General features: G+C 41.4%; 1 pseudogene; it reads right to left on the reverse strand.

Moving 5' to 3' along the window:
• Positions 1-1,303: 1,303 nt before the first annotated feature.
• On the reverse strand, positions 1,304-12,410 carry LOC129505228 (spermine synthase-like; annotated as a pseudogene).
• Positions 12,411-12,718: the final 308 nt, after the last annotated feature.

A 12,718-nucleotide genomic window follows, 5' to 3' on the forward strand; every position in this document is an offset into this window, starting at 1 on the left:
TTAAAGGTGTTTCTTTACTACAGGACTTTTCAACCCTTAATCTGGAAATATGCTTCGTGATGCACCAAGAATGTTTGCAGTGGGGATATAACATGCAATGAATGTGTCTCAACTTTCTGGGCTGGGGAAACTTCTTTCTATGGAATTACCTAACAGCATTGTGTTCTATTCCATACACTATAGGTTTAGGAAAAGAAAAACTCTTTTATATGTAGCTAAAACTTTATAGGCACACATATATATACAAGTATAATTGTTAATTATATAAGCTCTAAATCCCCTCGCCCCAAATGCTTTCAGGAAAGTCCTTACTGACCTCCAGATCCTGCAGGGTGTGTTACTATCACCCAACCACGGGTCACCTTTGAAGCCTGATGGCAAGCATGTAGGACCATGACCCAGGACAGCTGTCAGACTCATTGAGTAACCTTGAACTAGTTGCTTTGCCATTTGGGGATTCAGTCCTTGTTTCTGTAAATGCCTTTTTGCCTGTATTTTAGAATATGCTTGTGGGTGGTCCAGGTGGAACAAAAGTATTAAGTGCATTCTTCTAAAATTCAGTAACTCCACACAGTCAAAATCAGAACTAATCCTGAAACAAAGTTTCTATAGGTAAAGAAACAGGAGAAATTTTTAGTTGCACATTTTGTTAGCAATAGCCATTGACACCTTGTGTCTGCAAGGTGTTTCCAAATGTTTTCACTGAAAACTAGTTCTACTGCCTGTCTACATATGGACAACAATAAAAATTTGTTTTTAAGTGATAGTTGTATTAATCTTTGCATTTTTTTTTCACAATTTTATTCAAAGCATTGCTATTTTTTTTTCTTAACTCTCTTATAAGCACCAAATTTTAATATCTAAGTCAATTCCTTGGGAAAGAAATACCATCAAGAACTTTCCTCCAGGACAAAACGATGATGTTCACGCCTCCAAACGACCAAATTTGAAATCTACCAAACTAAAAAAAAGCCCACACATTAAAAAAAGTAACATATATCACATTCTATGGGTTCCATGCATTTAGCAGCCTTTGCATGTGCTATGTAATCATCCTTTAGCTGACTTTTAAAAAGTAGCACCCTACCTCATCAAAATACTTTTTCCATTTGCTTTTTTTTAATTAAAAATAATTAAAACGAAGGAATTCACAACTGCATGAATCATTTCAATGTCATGCACAGCAGATGAAGGTCAGGAGGGCTCTTTACTGCACACATGATTAGGAGATACTGGTCTTCAAGGTTCAGCTTTCTTGCAAACTGAAAAATATCCACATTCCAAGTGATTGGAAGAGCCGATCTCAGAATCCCAAAGGACAATACTGGCACCCAAGAGGTTCAGGGAGTGACAGGGCTTTCGTCAAATTGACAGTTATTCTGTGTAATACGTTTCCCATCTTGTTTCAGTACTTTGATTGAGAGGTCAAGAATCAGTCTGAGAAACTCCCATGTGGAATCTTCTGGAGATGTAGAGATTGGAATGGCTTTCAAATCATTAATCACATAATCACAGTCTCTCCCTTCTTTGGCATCTCTTCTGCACTGGAATACAGTCGTCTACTAGAAACTGAGACCAGTCTCCTTTAAGATTGTCTCAGGCAACACTACATTTTTTGCATGTTTTTTTGTTTGTTTGTTTTAAATGTATTCATTCATGAGAGAGAGGCAGAGACCTAGGCAGAGGGAGAAGCAGTTTCCCTGAGGGGAGCCTGATGCGGGACTCAATCCTAGGACCCTGGGATCACGACCTGAGCCAAAGGCAGATGCTCAACAATTGAGCCACCCAGGCATCCCTCATTTGTATTTCTCACATCCATGGACCATCATTTGGGTCACTCTACCATAGTGACCACCTTTGGTTTCAGTTTGATAATTTCACGTAATATGCCCCCATCTCCACCCCCTAGAATCAGTGGGTCTTTGCCACTATAGTCTTTTCCACCACCCATGATGGCCTACATATTCCCAAATCACTCTCTGCTGGGTTAACACCCCCACTAAGATTGAGAATATATCCAAATTGCTTCAAATGTAGGATTTTAATGTTCTATAAAGTGAATCTTCATCATACAATATTTACTTACGTCAGAAAAAAGCAGGCCACCATTGGGCCTGTATCTGTGGGCCAGTATCTGTCTATGGCCTCTCCTCAAACTGTGGGTGGTAATCATTTCCCCTGCCCAATACTGTCCTCAATTCTTTCATTCTTTCTTCTGCCTTGTTCAAAAGACTGTCAACTTCTTGGCCTTGTGAATTGCCATCATAACCCAAGGTCCAACACCACTAATCCCTAGGGATATTTCTCAAATTGGCAAAGCTACCATTTTTGTTTATGTAGATTGCTAAATAACCATGGTCTTGCCTGCTGGGTAGACTCTGTCATCCTTTGCTCCTGGAAAATGGACTGGAAGCCTTTTAGAATGGTCTCAACATCGGTTTCAATGTGGAGCATGAAGTTGAGAGTGCTGGGGATCCCTGGGTGGTTCAGCGGTTTAGCGCCTGCCTTTGGCCCAGGGTGTGATCCTGGAGTCCCAGGATCGAGTCCCACATTGGGCTCCCTGCATGGAGCCTGCTTCTACCTCTGCGTGTCTCTGCCTCTGTGTGTGTGTGTGTGTGTGTGTGTGTGTGTGTGTGTGTGTGTGTGTCTCTAATGAATAAACAAATAAAATATTAAAAAAAAAAAAACAAGTTGAGAGTGCTGTGCCATGCTGCCACCATAATGAGGCAAGGCCCTCTGCCATGCCTGGAGGAGATGACCACGGGAGACTGAGGCTGTGGGACATGCAGGCTGCAGCCCATAGGGAGTGCCCACCTTTTTTACATTTTTAAAGGAATGATTTCAAAAGTAACCCTGAAGGAAACTCTAGGGTAATGCTTAAACAGATGGTTCTGTCCAAAGATCACCCTTGCTGTGTGATAGGTGATTCATTAAGAATCATCTACTGTAAAATTTCAATACAAGGCAGGTTTGGGAATTTTAAAGCAGACATTAGCAAGTGTTAGTTGGGAAAATGAAAGACTAGTAACCCAGGACATGAAGAGAGTGAATGGGATTGGACTGAGTCTCTAGGTGCTTTAGAAACCGGGAATACAGCTCAATCCCCTAGGATGAAATGAGGCAAGAAGACAAGTTCATAATAATAGTGCCTTGTTAATCTGGTTACTGAGCACTTTTTAAAAGCTATTAGCCACCTACAGAAAGCGACACATCTCCGTGGCTTTGCTCTCGCTTGTGAAGACAGCAGAGAGCTAGTACTTACAAAGACAAACTAGTCCTGTATTTAAGCATGATTTGCTTTACAAAAAGCGCTCTACTAGGTATCTACATGCCACACATTAACCAGCTTTATTCAATACCATTCAGGAAAAGGCTAAGCCAATTTGTCTAGCCTAAGTATTCTTAGTGAAAATAATTGTGTTTGCTTAAAGCTGAAATCAAACACTTAGATGTCCTGAAAACAAAAAGAATCAGAAAAAAAAATTAAAAACTTTAGGTCCATCACACCATCTAGATCATGACTATTCGTAACTTTGAGGGTAAGTGAGCCAAAAAAACAACACATTCCAAACTTCAACCAATTCAAGTAATAACTTTGTTGATTTTTTGTTAACATTAATAAGCACTTAATGGTAAGATAAGCAGACCAGAGTCCGAATCTTGACTCCTTCACTGATAACTCTGTGTGATCTCATGTCTGTGTCTCAGTTTCCTGAGATACCTAATAGCAGCTACCCCACAAGGTAGTTCTGCAAACTAAGATAGTGCATATAAATTGTGCATAGCTCCATGCCTGATGCTCACTGAGTGTTAGTTGTCAGTTCCTAAGGTTGTGAAAAACACAGTAAAAGAATGACTAATAATATTAAGTAATTTTAATTGTTGCTGCTTCTCCATATATGATCCATTATACAAGGTTTTGAGCACTCATGTTCTCTAATGCAAGTACAGTGTTTCATGGTTGTTACTCTTCAGTAGGCAGGCCAATAAAGTTGCATGAGATGTTCAAGCCAACATTACAGCCATTTAATCATTGCAAGACTGCAAGCATGCTTATCCATCACAAAAGTTCATAAATCAAACATCCAAGTATATACTGAATCATTTACACTTATGGTGATCCAACAATTATAAAAGCAGCAAAGAGCATGTATAGTTTCTAAAGAACGATTTTTTTTAATCAGATACCTAGGGTTTATGAAACCATAATTTCATTTAGATGGTGTGTACAACTTCTAGAGAATTTTTAGTTGCTTGGAGTTCCCTTACTTTCTAATGGGAAGAATCAAAGTCCATCAGGTAAATAAGAATATTTACCTGGGATAAGAAAAGAGTGTGTTCCAAGCTATGTTTACCAATATACTTGAACTAATCTCATAAAATGTCCTACAAATTGCAATTCAGCAAATGGACCAGAAGCACTGGCTGTTAACAGTGTGTGTGTGGGGGGGGGCATATATACATAAGTGTGGATAATGGATGAAATGGACTAAAATCGGAAGACTAAGTTCCTTACTCTGTTGTCTGCTTAATGACTGACTTCTGGAGTAATCATTTTTTCCTTCATCAAATATGAAAAACTATGATCAAACTTTTTTATGAGCACAATTAGAGAATTTTTTTAAGATTTTATTTATTTATTCATGAGAGACTGACACAGAGAGAGGCAGAGATAGGTAGAGGGAGAAGCAGGCTCCCCATGGGGAGCCCATTGTGGGACTTGATCCCAGGACCCCGGGATTACACCCTGAGCCAAAGGCAGATGCTCAACCACTGAGCCACCCAGGTACCCCAAGAATAATTTTTTAAATGCAATTTTACCTGACTGATTTAGGTTAGTAGTGACCTCCTGACCAATTAGAGTGGTCCTTTTCTCTTTCTTGCTGTTTTCATTCACAACAAATAAAACTATAAGATACAGATCATTTATTACTTAGATCAGAAGGCAAAATATGCTAAGTACATGAAGAATAAAAAATTAAGTGTGGTTTTTAAAAAGTGAATTCCACGGCTAACATTAACCACACAGGAAACAACAGATGTTGGTGAGGATGCAGAGGAAGGAGAACCCTTGTGCACTGTAATGGGAATACAAACTGGTGCAGCCACTCTGGAGTACAGTATGGAGGTCCCTCAAAGAGTTAAAAATAGAACTACCCTATTATCCAAGGATAGCACTACTAGATACTTACCCAAACAATACAAAAATACTGATTCGAAGGGATATATGCACCCCAATATTTATAGCCTAGCATTACTCAATGGTAGCCAAACTATGGAAAGAACCCAAGTGTCCATTGACTGATGAATGGATAAAGAAGATGCAATGGACTATTATTCAGCCATCATAAAGAATGAAATCTTGCCATTTGTAATGATGTGGATGGAGCAACAGTGTATTATACTAAACAAATCAGTCAGAGAAAGAAATACCATGTGATTTCACTCATATGTGGAATTTAAGAAACAATACAGATGAACATACGGGAAAGGGTTAAAAAAGAGAGAGAGGGAAACAAACCATAAGAGACTCTTGATGACAGAAAACAAACTGAGGGATCCCTGGGTGGCTCAGCGGTTTAGCGCCTGCCTTTGGCCCAGGGCGCGATCCTGGAGACCCGGGATCGAATCCCACGTCGGGCTCCCTGCATGGAGCCTGCTTCTCCCTCTGCCTGTGTCTCTGCCCCCCCCCCCTCTCTCTCTCTCTCTCATAAATAAATAAAAATTAAAAAAAAAAAAAGAAAACAAACTGAGAGGCCCTATGGAGGGAAGTGGGTGGGGGATGGGCTAAATGGATGGTGTGTATTAAAGAGGATGTTTGTCATGATGAGCACTGGGTGTTGTATGTAAGTGACAAATCACTGAATTCTATTCCTGAAACCAATCGTGCACTATATGTTAACTAGAATTTAAATTAAAATGTAAAGGGGGAAAAAAAGGTAAATTCCATTCTGTAGGATTAAGGCCAGAAGACTACTAGGAATGTTAGAAGACTGGTAATATACTTAAATCCTAATACACATAAGAAACTTTGGGGATCGCTGGGTGGTGCAGCGGTTTAGTGCCTGCCTTTGGCCCAGGGCGCAATCCTGGAGACCCGGGATCGAATCCCACGTTGGGCTCCCGGTGCATGGAGCCTGCTTCTCCCTCTGCCTGTGTCTCTGCCTCTCTCTCTCTCTCTGTGACTATCATACATAAATAAATTTTAAAAAATTTAAAAAAATGGAAAAGAAGCAAGGCTCGGTTCAACTTTATCTTTAAAAAAACTTACATAACTGCACTCAGTGAATAGAAAGCCCGGTTCACGCCTTGAAGTCATTTCTCTGTTGATACTATGATACGGGGGTCAGTTCTGCCTCAGTGCAGAAACGATACAGTGGAATAGGATGGAGATACGGAGATAGCCATTTACCAAAAAGAAATCTTTTTCTGAAAAGAAATACTCCACCGCGATGCTCATTGAAATTTATGGAGCAAGCACATTTCTAAACATTGGCCATTATTCAGACAGCTCAGGCTCATCTCATGTTTTCTTCTATTATAGAGCATCTTAATTTTGTATGGCTTATGGGTTGTTTTTTTTGTTGTTTTAATAAACACTGAAACAATAAAGAATTTAAAATGCAAAGCCATCTTGCGGACTGTAGCTTCAGGTTTAAGTAATCACTGCTCTCCTTGTTTTACTGTATTTTGACGAGGGCCAACGTTCTAATTACCGTCCAGCATCTCTTGTTCAGCAGGCGGTGCCAATCACACCCCATTATCTATTGATGTGGAGTAAGTGCCCGTTAGGGGCTGCTGCAATCACCACCCTAATTTTCCGCTCACGCTCCATCCACGTCAGCGCTCTCGTCTCCAGAGGTAAGAGCAGCTGTACTCTCTGTACTCATTAACCCAGCCGCCCTTGACATTTGTTCCTTTTTTTTTTTAAACCTGATGTCGCAAATTCTCTACTAAAGGAAAGACTTTCAGCCTGCGATTTTTTTTTTGCATTGATTATTTCAGCTGTGTTCCAGGATCTGCCTTTGCATCTAAAATAGTATTCTCACATTTCACACACTGAGGTTCAAAATTCCAAACAGAAGCCCCACACGGGACTGTGATTTGATGCCAATGAATGGCCCAAGGGGGGGCACTGAGTTGGATGTAGGTCCAGAGCTTCACCCATTGATCTGAATTTGGCCTTAAAAAGCATTAGCAATTTGTTTCTTCTTGGTATTACCAACTGCTGAAAAACCTGAAGCGATCAGTTATGTAGGCTATTTTACAATTACTGTTTCTCGTTTCAGAGAAGCTTAGTTTTGATGTGTTCCTCCCCTGTTCCGACCCTCCTTTAGCTCTGCAAATGTCTGTGCTTGAGAGGAGAGCTTGTATTAATTATACTCTATCTTCATCTTTCCCCATGTGCAGCAGGGTTCCAGTGGCTCGCATCTTGCATTGAAATGGAAGAAATGATATTTGCATTTTTATATCCTCATATAGCAAAGGACCAGCCTCTTCTACCTCTGTTCCCAAAATACTCTCCCATAGCCCACTCTTTATTGTCCGTGATCTTTTTTTTACATAAGGCAAAATAATGTCGTACTTTATCGATTCTAAAATGTTCTCCCCCCATACGTTAGCATCTCTGGATTAAGAGTGGGTTTTTCAATCAGTGGCGTGTCATAATCGCCAGCATTTTTCTTAGTGCACACAAAATAAGGATTTAAAAAACGTGGTGAATTTTTTGACTGTATGAAATTCAGCAAAAATTGGTAGCATTTACTGAAGTCTTACCATGTGTCAATTATTATTTTAAGTGTTCCTCCACCTTATTTTGACCCTCCACAGAAACTCTATGGCAGCCCAGGTGGTGCAGCGGTTTGGCGCCTGCCTTCAGCCTGGAGCGTGATCCTGGAGACCCGGGATTGAGTCCCACGTTGGGCTCCCTGCATGGAGCCTGCTTCTCCCTCTGTCTGTGTCTCTGCCTCTCTCTCTGTGTCTCTCATGAATAAATAAATAAAATCTTAAAAGAAAAGAAACTATGAATAGGGACGATTATTAGCCCTGTTTTACAGAAAGGTGAAGTGACATAGTGACAAAGCCAAGCTTTGAACACGGGTCTTTGACTGAGTGGCTGCTCCTCACTGTGTTCCACCACACACCCTTGCAAGAGGATCATTTGATTTGATCTTCAGTCTTCTTCCTTCCAAAGAGTTTTGCAAAGATAAAACTTGTGGACTGTAGATAGAGCTACAAACTATAAAATATTAACCATGTAAAGTAAAATAGCAGTATTTTAAAACTTTAAAATAGCAGAAGTATTTTAATGTATTCAATAAACTGATAGACCTTTTTCTGGATATTACAAATCTACAAGAATTCCTAGAACACAGTCTCTACCTTCAAGTGCTCATAGTCTAGTGTGAGAGGCAGACATCCCAGACAATAATATCAATAGTGAGGAAAGTTCTAGAGCAGGGGCAAGTACTAAGGACCTCAGGTATACGGCTGAACTTGAACCAGACTGTCTGGTTTCTGAGAGAAGGCTCCCCTGAGCCTTGAGGCTGTTTTTTTTTTTTTTTAATTTTTATTTATTTGTGATAGTCACACAGAGAGAGAGAGAGGGAGGTAGAGACACAGGCAGAGGGAGAAGCAGGCTCCATGCACCGGGAGCCCGACGTGGGACTCGATCCCAGGTCTCCAGGATCGCGCCCTGGGCCGAAGGCAGGCGCTAAACTGCTGCGCCACCCAGGGATCCCCTTGAGGCTGTTTTGAATCAGGAGAATTTGCTTCAGGCTTCCTGTACAGAGTTGGATGATGAATGAATGGGTGAGCTAATGAATCAATCAATCACTGAAAAAGGCAACCTGCTACGGCTTGAAAGAAACTGAGCCCACAGCCTGGGGTCATGAATGTGTAAGGAGCAATCATTGAAACCACATCCTTGAGGGAGCCTGAGAGGGAATGGAAAGAGGTGAAAAGGTGCTAGAGGTTGTGCAAACCAACCAAAAGGGCTTCAGGGGGGAGGGTCAGCAGTGTCCGAAGTTGCAAAGAAGAAAAAATAAAGACTGCAAAACGCTGGTCGAATTCTTTCCCTAGAAGTCTGATGCCCTCAGAGGAGAGCAACAGGATGCTACTAGGTTCCCTCTGCCTCATTTTCACTTAGGGACCTAAGGTCTAAAAGGATCCAATGGGATCCTTGTGCGGCCTCAACTCCCAGGCGGGCAGCAGGTTGTTGGACGCCTCCCAGCTTGGGGGGAAGAGGTTGTGAGGCAGTTTTGCAGTCACAAGCCACCACCCCACCCCAGCCTGCAGAAGATCCAACTGGCAAAGTGCAGGTGAGGGGGGCAGGGGTGCGGGCACACTGCCCCCCACCCTCCCCTTGCTGGGGGCTGTGCACAGGCATTCCAAGACCACCGTGCATGGGGCCCCAGGGCACCCCTCCAACCAGGGGAGCCAAGGTTGGGCAAACATTTGCAGCTCTTTCTCAGGCCCCTGGTTTCAGTTTTAACTACTATTATATCAGCTCTTGTGACTGCAAGTGACTTTTTAAAAAAGATTTTGTTTGTTTGATGAAAGAGAGCACGAGCATGGGTAGGGGTGATAGGGCTGGGGGGAACGGCAGAGGGAGAGGGAGAAACAGTCTCTCAGCTGAGCAGGGAGCCCTACACCAACCTGGATCCCAGGACCCTGGGATTGTGACCTGAGCCAAGAGCAAACACTTAACCAACTGAGCCACCCAGGCTCCCTTGAATGGACAATGAACAAATAAAATTAAGCATCACTGCCAAACCCAATTCGTTGAATGAAAAGATTATGAGCAAAAATCAGGAGAAAAAAGAAAAGATTGCTTGTCACATGGTCGTTGTGGCCGGGCTGTCACTAAACAGCTATCAGGACTGAGTTGCAAGCATTATGCCTATCGTAGTCCGTGCAGGGAGCGATAACCTAGGCGTGATTCCCACCCTCACTAGGTTTGAAGTGGCAAGACAAGTAACTGCACACAAAATATACTCTAGTGACTGGGTATATGCATCTTTTCTCTCCATTCTTGTTTTCTCCACCACTCTTTCTCCTGTGAAGACACTGACTGGTGAGAGCTAATTTTCCTGGGACACTCTCAGCAATGTTTATAAATCTGATAGGCAAAGTGCTTGTGTGTTTTCCAGAGTATATACTTAGTATTACTTTATCATTTTGTTCCTCCTCCCCATATCATTGAGCGCTGTAGAAGGAGACCTTGTAGTTTAGTAAAAGAGAGAAGACATTACACTAAATAGTTCAATGGGAGGGCCCAGAAGGAGCTTGCATCTCAGCTGGAAGGCCAAGAGAGACAGCAACTGGCTTTTAGAGACAAACATGGTTGATTTCACAGTTGCAGGCTCTGATTTAAGTCAGAATAAAAAGCTTCATGAAATCAACTAAAAGGAGTCTGCTGTCTGGTGCTCCAACAATTAGTTGAAAGGCTCCTACTTTGAAAATAATTCACAGCCTCCTCATCTTTTAAGCTGATGCTGCTCAAACTACAACCAAGGGAACAGTTCCTCTTCTGTCCTGTGAATTGTTTGTAACCAGTCCACAATGAGGTGAGTACAGAAACTAAGTAAGCATTTAGGACTTTAATGGCAATTTGGCAGAATAGTTTTAGGTCTGCTGAATTAAAAAAAAAAGAAAAAAGAAGGAAAGAAATGAGTTTGTGTTTTGTATGTCTTTGGATTTTTTTCCACTGAATTTTTCTATTTATTTTATTATTATTTGTAAAAAAAAATTGATAGATGATATCGATGATAGATAGATGATAGATAGATAGATAGATAGATAGATAGATAGATAGAGATAGATTCACAATGAATTTAAGACAAAGTCGGTCCTTGTACACAGGTGTTCTGAGAGTCGTTGCTCAGAGCTACTCAGTGGGCCTCAAACGCAGTCCACACAAAAGAACTGGCAGTTAAATACAACAGTTTCTGAAGGATCCAGAAACACTAGTGACAAGTCAGGAGGCACCCTGTAGACGTTCTCGTTCAAAACAGAGTTCTTGGCCAGATTGTTGGCAGCTTTCCAGATTTCTGCCAGCAGGAAGCACAGATAAGGAAGCTACACTCCCCTTGAAAAATCAGATTTATCCGGAGTGACGCCTAATTTCACATAAAATCCACAAAAATATGAGCTGGCCAAATAGCTCAGTGAGACTGAGTGTTACCAGTGGTGTCTTCAGAGCGAAGTGTCACTTCTGTTTCCTCTGACTTTAAAGGAGATAGAAGTGTCTTGAGCTGATAAAGTCACAGAGCCTGTGGCAAAAAAAATCCCCAAGCAGCCACGACTGTGTCATCAGTTAAACAGAATCAGGTATTATGGGTATGAAATCAGCCCTTTAGGGGCACCACATTCAGCTAGATGGATGTTCCTGTAGTGACTAAGAGAGGTGAGGTCTGCTGTTAGATTGATTTTAGCCAGGGAGATGCACAACATCCCCCAGCGGAATGCTTCATTGCAACATGGGTCTAAGGATATACTCATTGAACCAGCCCTTTAGCAATCATGGACAACTGAAACTAATGTGTCCTTAGCAAACATCACCAGGTTCCCATTATTTGTATTCTTAGCTGTTCTCAGATGTCTTTAGTTGGTGTCTTTTATTAGACTAAATTAGTTGGATTTTTACAGGCAGAAAAAATATCTTCCCGTATCTTTTGCAGTTTTCCCACGCGTCTATTACATTCTGTGCCCAGTAGGCTCTGAGTAAATGTTGACTAACCCGTTAATAAAATGATGTAAATCAAACAGCAGGTTCCTTTTCTTCACTTTCAGTGCATTTATTTTCTTTGCTGGTGTACTGTTTTATTCAAAGCTCTGTGAATTTGATTTAAATTTTTGGAAATAAAAGAACATAGAAAAATAATACAAACTTAGTTCATTTAGATCCTGCGTCCTCGGGTTTCATGCCCAACCAGAGAACTTGGCAACTGCATATCAAGATCTAATTAGCTCAGGCAAAAATCCAAGCTACTCACCCATTGATGAAACCTCAACTGATGAGATTTCTTGAAGGGAAATTAAGAAACAGAGACCTAAAAAAAAAAAAGAAAAAGAAAAAGAAAAAGAAACAGAGACCTAAAGCACTATGCTCTTCTTTTCTGTTCCCTTTTCTTATCTCTTCTTGAATTTCCCCAAAATTATGCAGAAATGCTCAGATGGAAACTGAATGTGTTCTTTCTTATAGTAATGAACTCAGCCACAACATTCCGTGAGCAAGGGTCTAGTGGACGAGGGAGCCTGGAAGGCATGAGGCTAGCAAGACCAAGGAAGAGAGAGCCCAAGAAGATAAAAGCTCAATCTATGAAGACAAACCTCAGGCCCTCACTGTAGACTCGAGCTCCGTTTCGGGGAGAATCAGCAGCATGTAGGGCATAGAAATTCTGTTCCATTCTTCCCCCTTTGTCTGTTTGTCTCCTCCTCTCCTACATTCATCCACACCATCTCCATCTTTGCTTAGCCAAAACCGCTTCCCTTCTCATAGAAAAGAGGGGAACTTGCTTGACTGGGAGGTTGGGAAGTGGCCCACATTATGTTTTGAATGGAAGATTTCATTTTCATTTGTTACCCCATTGCCTCTGTGATTTCCCTGCAAGTGGAGCCAACAGTTCCTTTGAGAAAGACCCAAAAACTCTTCAAATACAGTAAGTCTCCACCTCTCCAAGTAAGATGGCATCAGTGCTAACTAAACCCTTTGAGA

Source organism: Nyctereutes procyonoides, unplaced genomic scaffold (genome assembly GCF_905146905.1).
Source record: "Nyctereutes procyonoides isolate TBG_1078 unplaced genomic scaffold, NYPRO_anot_genome, whole genome shotgun sequence".
Taxonomy (NCBI): domain Eukaryota; kingdom Metazoa; phylum Chordata; class Mammalia; order Carnivora; family Canidae; genus Nyctereutes; species Nyctereutes procyonoides.